Source organism: Bombus terrestris, unplaced genomic scaffold (genome assembly GCF_910591885.1).
Source record: "Bombus terrestris unplaced genomic scaffold, iyBomTerr1.2, whole genome shotgun sequence".
NCBI lineage: Eukaryota > Metazoa > Arthropoda > Insecta > Hymenoptera > Apidae > Bombus > Bombus terrestris.
This window is the reverse complement of record NW_025963552.1, coordinates 5,291,203-5,309,086: the sequence shown is the minus strand read 5'-3', so window position 1 is coordinate 5,309,086 and position 17,884 is coordinate 5,291,203. Positions and strand designations below refer to the sequence as shown.

Genomic DNA, 17,884 nt, shown 5'->3' with positions numbered 1-17,884 from the left:
TTGTTCATAACAGGAAAAAACGTAAATGGTATAGTTAGTTACTTATTATAATATTATACAATATTTAGGTACTCTGTTTAGTTAACAAGAGTATAAATATTATTTACATAACATCCAGAGCTTGTTAAATAATACGTATTAAATGAAACATTACTCTAATATTCGGACTTTAAAATATAAGTAATTCTTTTCTTTATTATTTATTATTTATTACATTTTACAAGTGATGTATAGAGTAACCTTCTTGATCAATAACTTCCTTCAAACGTTGTGGCATATTACAAATTATTTGTTCAGGTATCCAGTATTAATACTATTCCATTCTTCCTTTAATCGCTGTTTCAGCACTTCTTTTGACATTATTGGAATTTTTCTAATTCACCTTTCTAGTTCTTCCCATAGGTTTCGAATCGGGTTCAGATTTGGTGACTGAGATGCAGGGTGTAATAATTTTGGATAGTTATGCAACAAATATTTCCATATGCGGACCTTATGTTTAAGATCGTTATCTTGATAGTACTTAAATATATCAACAATCCCTATTTTCAAAGCACTTTTGAGTAAATTTTTTTTTAATATTTAAATATCTATATTCGTCCATAATGTTATCAACAAAATCTAATTCGCCCGTTCCAAACATTGAAATACATCCCCACGCAAGCACGTTTCCATTACCATATTTTACAATGGGTTTCGTAATTTTCAATTAAAATTCTTTATTCTTCTTCCGCCATATTATTCGCCGCCCATCTGAACTAAAAATGTTAAATGTACTTTCATCACTAAAAATTACGTCATTTCGCCATGTATCTTCTTTTAAAACAAATTCTCGTGCATAGTTTACTTTTTTCTTTCTATTCGCTTCGTTTACAAATGGCTGTCTCCGAGCAACTCTTTCACTGTAATAGCCTTTTTTCAATGTTCTGCGCATGGTTTGAGAGTACACCTTCTTTTTAGTCTTTATCAAAAGTTCTTCAGCTAGTTTCGGACCACTTATCAGGCCTGTAAGTATGAAACCGGAATTTGCCTATAGATGGTCCTAGCTGATAATGTAGTTATCACTAAACTGCATCATTGATGCCAAAAGTCTTTGTTGACATCTCACAAGCATTTTCGACTCAGAACAATACAAGTTTCATACAACAGCATAGTTTGTAATAGCGTTGAACATGTCGAATTTTGTGCCTGGAAACTACGATTTGCGGACAGCATTGATTTTCTGTTACCATTTGAAGAAAACTGCTGCAGAATCGCATCGAATGCTTGTCGAAGCTTACGGTGAGCATGCTCTTCGTAAATCACAGTGCTTTGAGTGGTTTAAAAAATTCAGGAGTGGCAAGTTTGACGTGAGGAACGAAGAGCGTGGAACGTGGAACGTGATCTATTACGAGCTGTTAAAACCTGGCGAAACCGTTAATACTGAGCGCTACCAACAACAAATGATCGATTTGAATCAAGCTTTGCGTGAAAAACGACCAGAATATCAAAAAAGGCAACACAAAGTAATTTTGCTTCATGATAATGCACCATCACATACACCAAAACTGGTCAAGGAATCGATCGAAGCGTTCAGTTGAGAAATACTTTCGCACGCGGCTTACTCACCAGACTTGGCTCCGTCCGATTACTATTTATTTGCATCGATGGGACACGCACTTTCTGACCAGCACTTCACTTCTTACGAAGATGTACGAAAATGGCTCGATGACTGGTTTGCCTCAAAAGAGCGACAGTTTTTTTGGCGTGGCATCCACCAATTACCAGACAGGTGGGAAAAATGTATACCTAGCGATGGGCAATACTTCGAATAAAATTTTTTTAGTCATTTTCATACAATAAACGTGTATTTTCTATACAAAATTTCCGGTTTCATATTTACATGCCTGGTAATGAAGGATTTACTTTTACTTTTGTTATTATTTTCCTTTCGTTACGGATATCCAACTTCTTTGGTTGTCCTTTTGTAGTACAGATTCTACACGATCTTCTTGTTTAAACCTTCTAATTATATCTCTTACCGTGCTCTTACTTAAATTGAGCATAGCAGCAATTTGTCTATACAATTTTCCATTAGCATTATGAAAAATTACAAATTAATGTATATATTTGTTATTAAATATAGGTCGGGGTTGATATTCAATTGATCCACACGGATTGAATATTGCACTTTTTATTTCACCTCCTCATACAAACCGTCTGAACACGCCGGATACGCTTAAGCAATTAACGCGTGGTCGACTTCTAAGACAAAATAGCGTCGTTAGAAGTCGTACCAACTTAACTTCTAGGAACTAGCGGTCATACCAACTTGGCGTTTCTCGACAATATTGAATAGATTGTGTAGATATGTATATAATAGATATAGATATGTATGTAATATCGTAAATATGTGAATTTCGCGAATATCGAAACGCAACTGATGCAACGTTTGGTATATATGGTAAACATATGGTACATATTTACATACAGAGTGTTAAGATTTTATATATATCTCGAAATAGAGAAAGCAGACGTATGGATGAATGTATCATAGAAATTCTTTATTCAGAAATGTTGAAAATTAGAATTTCCAATGGTTTCTATTTTATATGATAATATATTGATAGATGGATTTATTACAATGGATTAAACAGAAGACAATGATTATTTAACTTGAATTTAATGCAGTTGTCACGTAAAATAAAAAAAGGAAATCTCAGGTGAAAAGAAAACATACACTGTTTCTTTTTTGTTTGTCACCCCTCAATATCCCCACTACCCTGTAGGCGTACGTGATCGTTGCCACGCTTCTAGAACATTCGGTGGAAGGACCGTCGGGATATCGATGACTCATTAGGCATTTCGGCGATATACATCGTCGCCAAGGCCGCCACGTCTTTATCTTCATCATCAGTCCATCGGATTTGAAGGATGCCGGTCGTGACACAGTAGTTGACAACTCTTGATTAACGACTCTTGACTATTGACTCTCAACCACTGCGATACCGAAATATATTGATGGCCGTTAGGTCTATTGAAGTTTTCCGACTCTTTCGGCTTGTCGTCATTTGCGCTTTATCGTCGACATTGTCTGTATGTAGACGATCTTTCCGCGGTACAATAATAAAGACCAAAGAAGCCGCCGTAAAACTAAGCACTAGAAAAAATGTAGAATTTTCCTAGAATTGAAACCCTCTTCAGCACGGGGTAACGAACATAGCCTCCGAATTTCGGAGTATGAAGTATCGCGAATGCTGCTGCACCTCTGTGTCCGAATAATAAAATAACATTAAAATCAGACCTTGTTTCATTTAAGACATATTATTTGTCAAATATTGCAAGTTATGGAAATAAAATTTATACTGTTGTTAACTAGATACGGTGCCTTAATATTATTATACATAGGAAAAATCGGGAGAATAATCACTCAACGATCGAAGGAACAGCAGACAAAAATTTGCACGAAACGTTTCAGTTAAACAACCCTAGCAGAATACCGGAGGTATAACAGAATAAGCAGGTCGTTCGATATATTTAGAGAAAGCAACTGTCATTGCAGAGACATCCGCATACTTGCACAGGAATCACCGCGGAGTAATAGAAATTTTGAAACGTTCAAACAATTTGTGCGCAAAGACAGCGAGTATAACATCGACTCGATTTTCCAGCCTTCTCTTCTGGTTTCTAATTCAAACGGGCAATCAAATTAAATTACTTTCGGTTAAATCTTCCGAGTGCAGCATCCGGTGCGATCTTCCGAGTTGAGTCATGAGTTTGATCAGGCAATCGAAATGTAACTCATGGAGATTATATGGTGTAAATGGAGAGAGTGGGGCTTGAAACTGGCTTGAAGCTAGCCTGAAACTGACCTGGAACTGGCCTGAACAAGCAGGCCGCTATGTCAATGAAACGTTGGCGCAAATTACAGGTACAAAATGCTCGCGAGAAACCAACATCGTGACAAGCACGTAATTGTCGAAAGGGTGCGAAGGAACGTTTTCAAGGAAGAACCTGATGTTTTTAAGGGGCATGGTTTCGACTATAATTCGCAGCGTAACGACATATCCAACGAGGATTTGGAACCTATTGACTAATGCGTCTCCTGCAACATGATTGAACTAACAACGTTATTTGCAGGAATTCGTCTTCAAACACACAGACGCAGAGGCGTATACGCAATAAACGGATGAAATATAAGTTTGTCCAAGCAATATCGATCCTCCGATAGCCTTTTGTTAGATAGCCCCCCTAAAGCAGGAGAAATAAAAGGAACCATGTCACACGAATTTCAATTGGAACTCTTCCAAATATTCCGTAATTAGGAAGCAAAGCAAACGAGTGTTGCGTCATCGTTACAAACATAGCATTGGACGTTACAAGTTCACACAAAGTTTGATTATGCCGAATCTCGTATTCTCGAACACGACATCAAAAGTCCCGGACAAAATGAAAGCTCATCATAACTGGGTGATTTCTATTTGTGTAGTAACTTGAATAAGTCTTTAGAGGAAGGACAAGTAATGATGTTTTGGTTTAACAAGTGATATTCAATACAACGAACTGATTACAATACTGTCGTACGTCCTATTATTATACTCGGCTCTCAACTTCCTGATTCACACTTTCCGGCTCCTCCACTCACGCTCTCCAGCTTCTCAACTCACACTGTACGATTTCCCAAATAACTAATGCCCTATGGGCTAGCATCCCTTTGTTTTTTTCTTAGCCCCACCGTGCATGTGTTCCGCGAAGGCCAGGGTCACGTAGGCCTTTTCTACGAAACTATCCACTTGAAAGACCGACGCCACATTGATGGAACCAACGGCGTCTCGGCTCTCGCCACATTGTTTATGGTTCGACCGATATCTTAGGCCTTTTGTCCACGATACTACATTTGTTACCCAATTTGTTCGACTTTTAACTTGAAAACTTAAGCTGTTATTTTGGATCTTGGTTGGCCACGAGCCAACGTTCTGACGTATCGGACAATTATGCTATTCGGTTGCGTGTTGTAATCTTCTTGGTTGCTTAAACACAGATGGTTTACCAATTTCGACGGTAGATGGGTTTCCTCGATTTGGACGGCATTTTTCCATTCGAGCGATGCATCAGTTGTGTTGAGGTTAATCACTATATAAAGAGAGAAAAACGCGTGGATAAAGTGTAAGATACAAAGTATATATTTGACTTAATAATGAAATACAGGAATACAATTTGAGCTGGTCCAGATCCGCACGCTAGCAGTGTTACTTTATGACTGAAAACCCCGAAGCCAACGTCGCCTGTCTACTGTTTATGGTCTGCCTCCCTGCTATTCTTTTGTCAATATGCTGTCGATGGCTTCAGCGCTTGAGAAAGCTAAAAAGACCAGATGTGGAGTTTTCCTAGAAGTGGTGACCACTTCAACAAGTTGCTCAGAAGTTGCTCGGGTTCCGCAGTAAGGCGTTCGACCGCATTGAAAAATATCTTATTTCCGACGGCGACGCGTCTGGGATGGCTGCTATCGCCAGCGAATGTTTACACCGGCCTGATAAATTGCCGTCGTCGCGTATCGGAAAGGGGACTAGTCAAGCTGCCGATACGTTGCGTCGTACGACTTCCTCGTCCAACCAGATCCTCTATCCCGTCAATTTCCAACCCGCGATCACTAGTAAAGCACCTCGAAAGGCGTCATCAGAAACTCGTTTAGTACCAGTCGATGATTTCTGCCGCTCTTCATGTTCGTGTCGCTTAAATTTATCTGACATTTATCAGCCTCCTGATTCGGTATCTGGTGTTCTTCAGGGGCGTTCGGTACTGCCATTATCCCCGAAAAGTGAAAACCATGCGAAACACCGGGCAACGAATAGCTTCTGGCGCGCCATAATGACGCGTGCGACTTTGTTCATGGTTTCTTGTACCGTAGTAAATAGCTGCGCGCCCGATGAGAAGTGTAGCGCATCAAAGGTCACAGCAGGAATTGGTTAGAGTTCACGTTCATTAACTCTTTATGGATGAAAGTTTGGAAGTTTAACGAGTGTTTGGGTATGAAGTCAAGAGCCTGGGAATGAAATAGCGAAAATCTTCGATGGCGATAATTGGACTTATGTATTATTCAACATCGCTTTGAGGATTTTTTGCTGAAGTACACATTGCCTGGCGGAAAGTTTGAGAATCGAGATTGTTTTGTAAATAAAGTACATAGGGATCATTTTTCTTTGAATTTCAATATCAATTAGAGTACCGCGATGTTTCAAAATTATCAAGGCGTTGCATTCCATTTAAAAATATCGTCCTTTCGGTCACAGTTTTTATAGATTCCGGAATATAAGAGACTATATCGGCCAATGCTTTGCAAATTGTACCACGTTGTCCTTTATTTCCATAATCCTGTGCAGCGAGCAGCATTACGTTATATAGTACTACGTTATATAGTATCACGTTATATAGTATTACGCAAGTCAAAAAGGCCTGATTTCCTATACAAAAATAAGTCGAGGATGAAGTGACAATTTTTGACACAAGACTTGGTTTTCCAGAAAATCAGTTATGAAGTTCCACTTGACTCACTACTTTTTAAGTATACGCGTACCTACTTGACAGAACTTCACAATCCATTGTTTGGGAAACGAAGCCAGGAAAAATTTTATATATCTGTATGCACGTCTGAAAATACCATTTATCCTCATATATACATGTATGTTTTCTTAAATATTTAGTCTATTCGATAACATGAAATAACAAAGCTGATTACCTCAGCCAACGTTCATACCGCGTTGAAAATACTCGTTCTCGTCCGATCACGAAAGTCAAACAGCGCTGGGCGCGGTTAGTACTTAGATGGGTGACCGCTTGGGAACTCCGTGTGGCGTTGGCTCTTTTTTACTTTTTTCAACACTTAGCCAATCGAACAATCAGATTTAATGTTTTTAATTTTGACTATATCTTTTTATACTTTTAATTTGATGTTTTGTATAAACAATATGCGAAATCGTTAAACAAAATCATTACCGCAAAATATAACTGACCATTTAAATAATTTTTGGACTTCTCTATTTTTCAAGTATTAGTGAATATTAGCCCTTACTTAGAAAAACGCACGATGGACAGCGTATAGGTTTGCCTGTGCGCGCACAAAATCCGATTAAGAATTGCTCTCTGCAGAAATCCTTTAGATGCAAGAATGTACTTTCTTCCAAAAATACATTAGAATTATATTCCTCTTAGATCCATCGTCAGTGCCATAATTTCTCACATCCAAAATATTCTTGCGAGCTTCGATGTCATTGTGTCACTATTCTCAAGAGCGCTTATTCTCGATACCTTCGACATCGTGAAATACCTCCCATACTTTTCATCCGACCTAGTGGACACTGCCTCACCGGTCCACATTTCTAGTTAAACGATAAATTTTACGAACAAACATCAGGAACAGCTATAGGCCCATCTGTATCGCCCATCGTAGACAATATCTGGATGGAATATTTTGAAACGCAGACCCTCAGAGAGACCTGTAAGAGGCCAACAATATAGTACAAATACGCAGATGATTGTTTTGTTATCTGGCCACATGGACGAGACGAACTATACCTATTCCTAAACTAACTAAATAACTAACTGAACGCACAACATGCAAATATCAAATTCACTATAGAAGTCGAACAAAGCCGAAAGCTAACTTTCTTCGTTGTCCTCGTTTGCAAGAAACCCAACAACATACTACGACACGAAGTCTATAGAAAACCGACCTGCACCAACAGATACCATCACACATCCCAGAAACAATCTGTCATCCACTCGCTAACATACAGAACTATCAAAATTTTGGACAAAACGAAGCCATAAAAGGAACTGAATAGGCTAGGAATGCCTTACTGCAGAACATAATACCAGAACCTTTTCAAACCACTCGGATAGGATCACCCCAGGGACTTACCAGATTCCTTGCTCCTGCGGGAAAGTATACATTGTATTAGGTCATCCCATAAGTTCGTGCAGTCTTTCGAGCGGTTATATATGTTAAGATTGTTTACATACCTTTCAGTTTCATGAAAAAATGTAATCCCCCTCTCGTTGTACAACTTCTTCCCATTTTTCTGGTAGGGCCATTATTCCGTCTCGATAAAAGTTCTCTTGTTTTTCTTTAAAACAATTTTCTAAGCTATTTTTGAGAATTTCTATATTTTCAAATTTTTTATCTACTAAAAGTGTTTTAATGCTCTGAACAGGTGATAATCAAATGGGGCAATGTCTGGGGAATATGGGGGATGTGGTAAAATTTCCCAATTAAATTCAGACAATTTTTTTGTAACGCTTTTCGCTACGACATGCGGTCTAGCGTTGTCGTGATGGAAGATAACGTTGTTTCTATTCACTAAACCCGGTCATTTAAACGCCTATGAATCGTTGTCTTAGGTATTTTCAGAACATTTGACATCTCTTGAACTGTCAAACTTCGTGATTTTTCAACAAGATCCCGAATTTTATCTTCGTCTGTCCGAGGAGGACGCCCGGAGCGTTCCTCGTCTTCTAAACAGAAATTCCCAGCTCTAAAACGTCGGAACCACTTCCTACAGGTGCGAGATGAAAACGCATTTTCTCCGTAAACGGCACATATGTTTTTCGTGGCAATTGTTATAGAACTTCCTTTCCGAAATTCATATAACATGAGATGTCGAAAATGGATACGCATTTCACCCATGATTTTTTACTGTTAGAAGTCACTGTGTTCACCATATTACGACCTTATTTATACCCATGAAAATTTGCTCTAGCCTGTTCTCGATCAGTTAAGCTCAAGTGCATTGGCCCCTTATCGCCGTATGTTTATGAATCGACACATGAAATGTACACACACAAGAGTCGGCACGAACTTATGGGATGACCTGATATATGTGACCATGCATGGTTTTTTTCTGTTGTAAACAAAATTATAGTGGAACAAACTTAAAATTTTGTGGTATCCGAATATTGAAGTTACTCACTCTATGTATAATCGTGTTCTGTTATTCCAAAAGTAAATATTAGTGAATACTTTTGAAAATAATACAATGTCTTACGCTTCCAGTTTTATTTCTTCTAGATGCATAGTAGTTTAGATTGTCCGAAAAGTGTGTTTTTTTACAGACACGTCTTTTACAACGATGCATATTATACGATGCATACAAACATGAAACCTAATCTGTTGTGATCTTTATCTTGATAAAACAAAATGAATTATATGTAATTCGATAAGATAATATAAAACGGAAAATGTTGTGCATCCATTATTTCCTTTTCGGATGATATAATATATTCGTACGAGAAGAAAAAGACGAATTAAGAAAAAGAGGCTGAATCTCGACAAGAATCATCGCCCAAGAAGAGGAGGCTTCGTCCCAGAAGGCGAGGGTTCGGTTTACCGATGACAACGAAACTCTTATTCGCGAGACAAAAGGATTACTATGAAGCCAACCTACAAAACAATCGTGCTCCGAATACCACACTTTCTGGAGAATCAGTTCCTTCAATGATTCTAGGAGCATCCAAAGAAAAGCTTTCTGTTAAAGCCGAGGAAGATCCGCGTCCGAGAAGACATCAAGAAAGAAGGGTGCAGATTTCAAGAGTCAAGAAGAAGGGCGATGAGCAGTTGGCACTTCCTCGACGACATAAATTTATTTATTTTCTTTGTCTGTTGTTAATAAATTATTATGTTCTGACATTTTCTACTATTTCTAACCCTGCTTTATAAGTGTTACCGTTAAAAAATATAGTAAACAATTAATTCCCCTTTCTTAGGCAACTTACAATTAGTTTCATTATTGCATGATTTTGTCGTTCTTATACTTGTCTATAGCGAATAGAAGAGTAGATTTTTTCGTAGAACCGTGTAATTAAATAGAATACAATTAGAATTCTTGTAATGTGAAACTCAATATTTTCTTGTTTACGGTAGTGTGCGAATACACAGAGCAGATTCCCAACTTTAAACTTAGATACATACGTTCTTCTATATGCTAAATTTCGACCAAACAGGGTAGATCTCTAATTTTATCGATTCCTGTATGATACACTAATATTAGTTAAATTCAGTACTTGGCCGCATGGTGCAGTACCTGTACTGTGAAACAACTACAAATACGGATATGAGCACTCTCGTTTCCTCTCCTCTATTATCATTATCATTGCGTCGCACCTTATTTTCATGTTCCCTGATGCACTGTTCTTTGTGAATAAAATAGACGACCATTGACAAGTACGCTTCAGTATTGATTGCTGGCTGCTGGTCGTTTATCTTCTGTTTATAAACGAAAATCGGACGAACTTAAAGCCAGTGGGCTTTATACAGTAGTATAACGTGCGCATATTAGGCTGTTATAACTCAATTAAAAGTTAATATCATCAGTGTATTAGATTTCTGCCAGTGTATTGGATTTTGGTCAGTTTTTTCAATCCAACCGTCACGAGGCAGTCAGTAACTCTTGCGCAAATGGTAACAATTATTCTATTTGGCAAAATAACATCAATTATGTATATGTAATTCTGTTGTTATTTCTTTATTCAGAGGTAGGATCGCAATAGCTATTATTTTATTCTTTGGATAAATCTATCACACTGTTCTGAGCCAAAAAACCTATATTGCACATTTTTACATGGACTAGGTGCAAATTCGAGCTATCGCGGGGAGACGCAATCGCTAGAAAACGCGTCGACGGGAGTCGTAAATTCCCGTTACGATTGTAATAATCGACACCACGAATAGTTCGATCCCCTTATTTCGGTTACGATAATAGGCGTAGTATAACACTGCGATTTACAGGCTTATAAAAATGTATATTTCCAACACTTTGTACAATCACACACATTAATAACGCCGTTGATTAAGATACAGGTGTCGAAGAAAAGGATTATTCGTGGATGAGAGAATCCATGTATATGTTGACTTTGACTGATCGAATGACTAGACCTTGACTGTATGAAGTAGACTGTTCGTTGGTTATGAGAACCGGTGGAGTTGACACTCCTGATGGCGTAGAAGCCTTAGGAGAAGTAGGAGCAGTCGAAGCAGTAGGAACAGTATGAGCCGTAGAAACTGTGAAAGCCGTAGGAACTCTGAAGAACGCGGATTCGTCGCTCACATTTTTAGTTAGGAAAGTGAGGGCAACGATCCGCGATGCCGATTGGTTATGACCAATGTTGAGAATGAAGATAGGAGGAAGAAGCCTTCTACCAACGTGGTTCATTGTTTATGGGAAAAACCAGCTTTTCCGTTAGGTACATCTCCGCTTTTTGCGTTAGATCATTACCCGCTTTCTCCGTAATTCTTAAGAGCGCGTAATAAACCCATGGAGCTTTCTAAAAACTAGCCGAAAACACTTCTAGGATTAGAAAGTCTTTTCGGGCAAACAGATTGACTTAACCATATGTGCGAACAATGCAGTTAGGATTTCAAGTTTATGGTTGAGGTGATGGGCGTGATAGGTATAGAAGAATCACTCGTGTCGTTAACAATAACATTTTATTTGCTTATGTCTGTGGTATACACTAGCGCGCCGAAAGCACGGTACAGATATCGGTTCGAGATTACAAGTTCAAGCTCGGCGCGATACTTTACGCGGTGGTTCGAGTCGGGACGGTTGCACAGATGTCGAGGAATTCCGATTCGCTATTACATACGACTGCGGGCGGACAATTCAGATCGGCGTCTTCCAACTTGCCTCGCGACTCGCGATAGAACAGAATGAATTTGTGTCGCGATGATGCTCCTTAGGAAAACTGTGCTTGGGTGTGTCTAAGGATACGGAATCATCGGATTCGTTAAGGAAAGCGTTAGTTCAAAGGGTGAGGGAAATGGACGTCGCTGTTAATTGGCTAAATCGTGAGTTGGTGGTTGGAAAGAGATGGCAACTGCCCTTGAGAGAAAGTTGCTAGCGAGGAGCGTCGTACGTGAGGAAAAACAGATTTCCGTAGTGGGTGGTATGTGTAGGGACTATTGAGACAAAGACTATCTGTTCCTTTAGAGAATCTTAGCTGCATGGATCCTAAGATTTATAGCGGGTCCTTAGGCTCGCTGTAAATATTCGGAGAGAGTGTATCGACATCTGGCAATCATCTGTTCGCAAGGTAGAGTCCTTGTGTAGCGAGGCACGGGACAGAAACCGTTGGGAAGTTTGCTGTCGAGTGCCGCTACATGGTGGATCCTTGGGCCTATGGAGGGTTCGATGGACGGCACGTAGACCGTTGGCTGTCAAGCCGCGCGGGATGGAGTGCAGATGTCTTGCGCGGCGTAACACTAGAGATAAAAACAAAAGAACATCATAAACCAAACGATTAAATCTATCGAATGTAACTAGAACTATCTTCTGATTAGTATTTCTTGTAACTAACTCATCTGCATATGGATGGAGAGCACGAACTCACATTGCCATTTTCAACAAATTCATCATTCAATCATTTAATTACATTCTTCTAATATTTTTATAATTAATTCCTTATTCTTTCACGGAAGCGTTATCGGTCGCCTCGCAGAGACTTAATCAAAATCCTTAGCCTAATCTAATTCTAAAGCGAATCCAAACTGAATACATAGATGATAATCACTCCTAATTGAATCAACACATTGACGGCCGCACCACGTGTGATTTCGTGAGTCATCGCTTATCGGCCGCTCTCACATACGTGTGACTTTGTTTCGCTGTTTTTATAAAGCGTAGAGAAATGGTTTCTTCCCATCATTCCAATGTTTATATACCAATGTATACTGAATAGACTGATACTATTTTTACAGGAACAATGGCTTGCATTCTTCACGCTTCCTAATTTATCAGACAGTTTCTTGTTAAAATATTTTAAACGGATGTTTTTTCTGTTAATTTGAATATCTTTCGCTGCCTTCATATCTTGAAAGTTTACATCTATTATTGGTAAAGTTATAAAATAGCCTTGGAAAGGTATTCTCCAATGATGAAGAAATATATATTTGTCGAGTTCAGATTACGATTAGGGTTAGGGGCGTTTAATCTTCTCCCTTTTTTGTTTCTTTTATTTATATATTCAACCATATTGTGGGTATCATGGTTATCAAATTTTTTATTAAATTCCATGTTTGTACCAGAATGCTTTTTTAACGAGATTCTATAGACTTCTCTTTTGGAGTATTAGTTTTTTAACATTGTGATATTCCTCAGTTTTTTCTTACTTTGCCTTTTGTGACAATACTCATTATTATCAAAATGCTAATACTCTCATAATTGTTGGGATTTATTTTTTTAAATTATGTTCCCGGAAATAGATATACATAATAATGGGTGATTAGACCAACAGTCGAATTTTTCTAATTTTTTTACTATTCTGACAAGAAATTCTAAAATTTTTTCATTTCTTCAATGTTAGTATCAATCCAAATTTTATTCTTCTTTAGCTCATTTTTATTATTATTACTTTGTTGATAATAATATAAGTTTGTTTCTGTTTAGGAGTAGGTATAGTTCGTCTCGTCCATGTGGCCAGACAACAAAACAATCATCTGCATATTTGTACTATATTGTTGGCCTCCTACAGGTCTCTCTGAGGGTCTGCGTTTCAAAATATTCCATCCAGATATTGTCTACGATATGCGACACAGACAGGCCTATAGCTGTTCCTGATGTTTGTTTATAAAATTTATCGTTTACCGAAAAATGTGGACTGGTGAGGCAGTGTCCACTAGGTCGGATGAAAAGTGTGAGAGGTATTTCACGATGTCGAAGGTATCGAGAATAAGCGCTCTTGAGAATAGTGACACAATGACATCGAAGCTCGCGAGAATATTTTGGATGTGAGAAATTATGGCACTGACGATGGATCTAAGAGGAATATAATTCTAATGTATTATTGGAAGAAAGTACATTCTTGCATGTAAAGGATTTCTGCAGAGAGCAATTCTTAATCGGATTTTGTGCGCGCACAGGCAAACCTACACGCTGTCAATCGTGCGTTTTTCTAAGTAAGGGCTAATATTCACTAATACTTGAAAAATAGAGAAGTCCAAAAATTATTTAAATGGTCAGTTATATTTTGCGGTAATGATGTTGTTTAACGATTTCGCATATTGTTTATACAAAACATCAAATTAAAAGTATAAAAAGATATAGTCAAAATTAAAAACATTAAATCTGATTGTTCGATTGGCTAAGTGTTGAGAAAAGTAAAAAGAGCAAACGTCACACGGAGTTCCCAAGCGGTCACCCATCCCAGCGCTGCTTGACTTTCGTGATCGGACGAGAACGAGTATTTTCAACGCGGTATGAACGTTGGCTGAGGTAATCAGTTTTGTTATTTCATGTTATCGAATAGACTAAATATTTAAGAAAACATACATGTATATATGAGGATAAATGGTATTTTCAGACGTGCAGACAGATATATAAAATTTTTCCTGGCTTCGTTTCCCAAACAATGGATTGTGAAGTTCCGTCATGTAGGTACGCGTATACTTAAAAAGTAGCGAATCAAATGGACGGAACTTCATAACTGATTTTCTGGAAAACCAAGTCATGTGTCAGAAATTGTCACTTCATCCTCGACTTATTTTTGTATAGGAAATCAGGCCCTTTCGACTTGCGTAATACTATATAACGTAGTACTATATAACGTAATGCTGCTCGCTGCACAGGATTATCGAAATAAAGGACAACGTGGTACAATTTGCAAAGCATTGGCCGATATAGTCTCTTATATTCCGGAATCTATAAAAACTGTGACCGAAAGGACGATATATTCAAATGGAATGCAACGCCTTGATAATTTTGAAACTCTAATTGATATTGAAATTCAAAGAAAAATGATCCCTATGTACTCTATTTACAAAACAATCTCGATTCTCAAACTTTCCGCCAGGCAATGTGTACTTCAGCAATTCTTTTTAATAGCATCCTCAAAGCGATGTTGAATAATACATAAGTCCAATTATCGCCATCGAAGATTTTCCCTATTTCATTCCCAGGCTCTCGACTTCATATCCAAACACTCGTTAAACTTCCAAACTTTCATCCATAAAGATTTAATGAACGCGAACTCTAAACAACTTCTGCTGTGACCTTTGACGTGCTACACTTCCCATAGGGCGCGCGGCTATTTAATACGGTACAAGAAACCATGAACAAAAGTCGCACGCGTCATTATGGCGCGCCAGAAGCTATTCGTTGCCCGGTGTTTCGCATAGTTTTCATTTTTCGGAGATAATGGCAGTACCGAACGCCCCTGAAGAACACCAGGTACCGAATCAGCAGGATGATAAATGTCAGATAAATCTAAGCAACACGAACATGACGAGCGGCAGGAATCATCGACTGGTGCTAAACGAGTTTCTGATGATGCCTTTCGAGGTGCTTTACTAGTGATCGCGGGTTGGAAATTGACGGGATAGAGGATCTGGTTGGACGAGGAAGTCGTACGACGCAACGTATCGGCAGCTTGACTAGTCCCCTTTCCGATACGCGGCGACGGCAATCTATCAGACCGGTGTAAACATTCGCTAGCGATAGCAGCCATCCCAGACGCGTCGCCGTCGGAAATAAGATATTTTTCAATGCGGTCGAACGCCTTACTGCGAAACCCGAGCAACTTCTGAGCAACTGGTGCATCGCTCGAATGGAAAAATGCCGTCCAAATCGAGGAAACCCATCTACCGTCGAAATTGGTAAACCATCTGTGTTTAAGCAACCAAGAAGATTACAACACGCAACCGAATAGCATAATTGTCCGATACGTCAGAACGTTGGCTCGTGGCCAACCAAGATCCAAAATAACAGCTTAAGTTTTCAAGTTAAAAGTCGAACAAATTGGGTAACAAATGTAGTATCGTGGACAAAAGGCCTAAGATATCGGTCGAACCATAAACAATGTGGCGAGAGCCGAGACGCCGTTGGTTCCATCAATGTGGCGTCGGTCTTTCAAGTGGATAGTTTCGTAGAAAAGGCCTACGTGACCCTGGCCTTCGCGGAACACATGCACGGTGGGGCTAAGAAAAAAACAAAGGGATGCTAGCCCATAGGGCATTAGTTATTTGGGAAATCGTACAGTGTGAGTTGAGAAGCTGGAGAGCGTGAGTGGAGGAGCCGGAAAGTGTGAATCAGGAAGTTGAGAGCCGAGTATAATAATAGGACGTACGACAGTATTGTAATCAGTTCGTTGTATTGAATATCACTTGTTAAACCAAAACATCATTACTTGTCCTTCCTCTAAAGACTTATTCAAGTTACTACACAAATAGAAATCACCCAGTTATGATGAGCTTTCATTTTGTCCGGGACTTTTGATGTCGTGTTCGAGAATACGAGATTCGGCATAATCAAACTTTGTGTGAACTTGTAACGTCCAATGCTATGTTTGTAACGATGACGCAACACTCGTTTGCTTTGCTTCCTAATTACGGAATATTTGGAAGAGTTCCAATTGAAATTCGTGTGACATGGTTCCTTTTATTTCTCCTGCTTTAGGGGGGCTATCTAACAAAAGGCTATCGGAGGATCGATATTGCTTGGACAAACTTATATTTCATCCGTTTATTGCGTATACGCCTCTGCGTCTGTGTGTTTGAAGACGAATTCCTGCAAATAACGTTGTTAGTTCAATCATGTTGCAGGAGACGCATTAGTCAATAGGTTCCAAATCCTCGTTGGATATGTCGTTACGCTGCGAATTATAGTCGAAACCATGCCCCTTAAAAACATCAGGTTCTTCCTTGAAAACGTTCCTTCGCACCCTTTCGACAATTACGTGCTTGTCACGATGTTGGTTTCTCGCGAGCATTTTGTACCTGTAATTTGCGCCAACGTTTCATTGACATAGCGGCCTGCTTGTTCAGGCCAGTTCCAGGTCAGTTTCAGGCTAGCTTCAAGCCAGTTTCAAGCCCCACTCTCTCCATTTACACCATATAATCTCCATGAGTTACATTTCGATTGCCTGATCAAACTCATGACTCAACTCGGAAGATCGCACCGGATGCTGCACTCGGAAGATTTAACCGAAAGTAATTTAATTTGATTGCCCGTTTGAATTAGAAACCAGAAGAGAAGGCTGGAAAATCGAGTCGATGTTATACTCGTTGTCTTTGCGCACAAATTGTTTGAACGTTTCAAAATTTCTATTACTCCGCGGTGATTCCTGTGCAAGTATGCGGATGTCTCTGCAATGACAGTTGCTTTCTCTAAATATATCGAACGACCTGCTTATTCTGTTATACCTCCGGTATTCTGCTAGGGTTGTTTAACTGAAACGTTTCGTGCAAATTTTTGTCTGCTGTTCCTTCGATCGTTGAGTGATTATTCTCCCGATTTTTCCTATGTATAATAATATTAAGGCACCGTATCTAGTTAACAACAGTATAAATTTTATTTCCGTAACTTGCAATATTTGACAAATAATATGTCTTAAATGAAACAAGGTCTGATTTTAATGTTATTTTATTATTCGGACACAGAGGTGCAGCAGCATTCGCGATACTTCATACTCCGAAATTCGGAGGCTATGTTCGTTACCCCGTGCTGAAGAGGGTTTCAATTCTAGGAAAATTCTACATTTTTTCTAGTGCTTAGTTTTACGGCGGCTTCTTTGGTCTTTATTATTGTACCGCGGAAAGATCGTCTACATACAGACAATGTCGACGATAAAGCGCAAATGACGACAAGCCGAAAGAGTCGGAAAACTTCAATAGACCTAACGGCCATCAATATATTTCGGTATCGCAGTGGTTGAGAGTCAATAGTCAAGAGTCGTTAATCAAGAGTTGTCAACTACTGTGTCACGACCGGCATCCTTCAAATCCGATGGACTGATGATGAAGATAAAGACGTGGCGGCCTTGGCGACGATGTATATCGCCGAAATGCCTAATGAGTCATCGATATCCCGACGGTCCTTCCACCGAATGTTCTAGAAGCGTGGCAACGATCACGTACGCCTACAGG

At 39.0% G+C, this 17,884-nt stretch overlaps 1 non-coding gene across 1 annotated transcript; it reads left to right on the top strand.

Annotated features, from left to right (window-relative positions):
* Nucleotides 1-6,716: 6,716 nt before the first annotated feature.
* LOC125387021 lies at nucleotides 6,717-6,835 on the top strand. The gene has a single exon (XR_007227623.1). It is a non-coding gene; the product is annotated as a 5S ribosomal RNA (ribosomal RNA).
* Nucleotides 6,836-17,884: the final 11,049 nt, after the last annotated feature.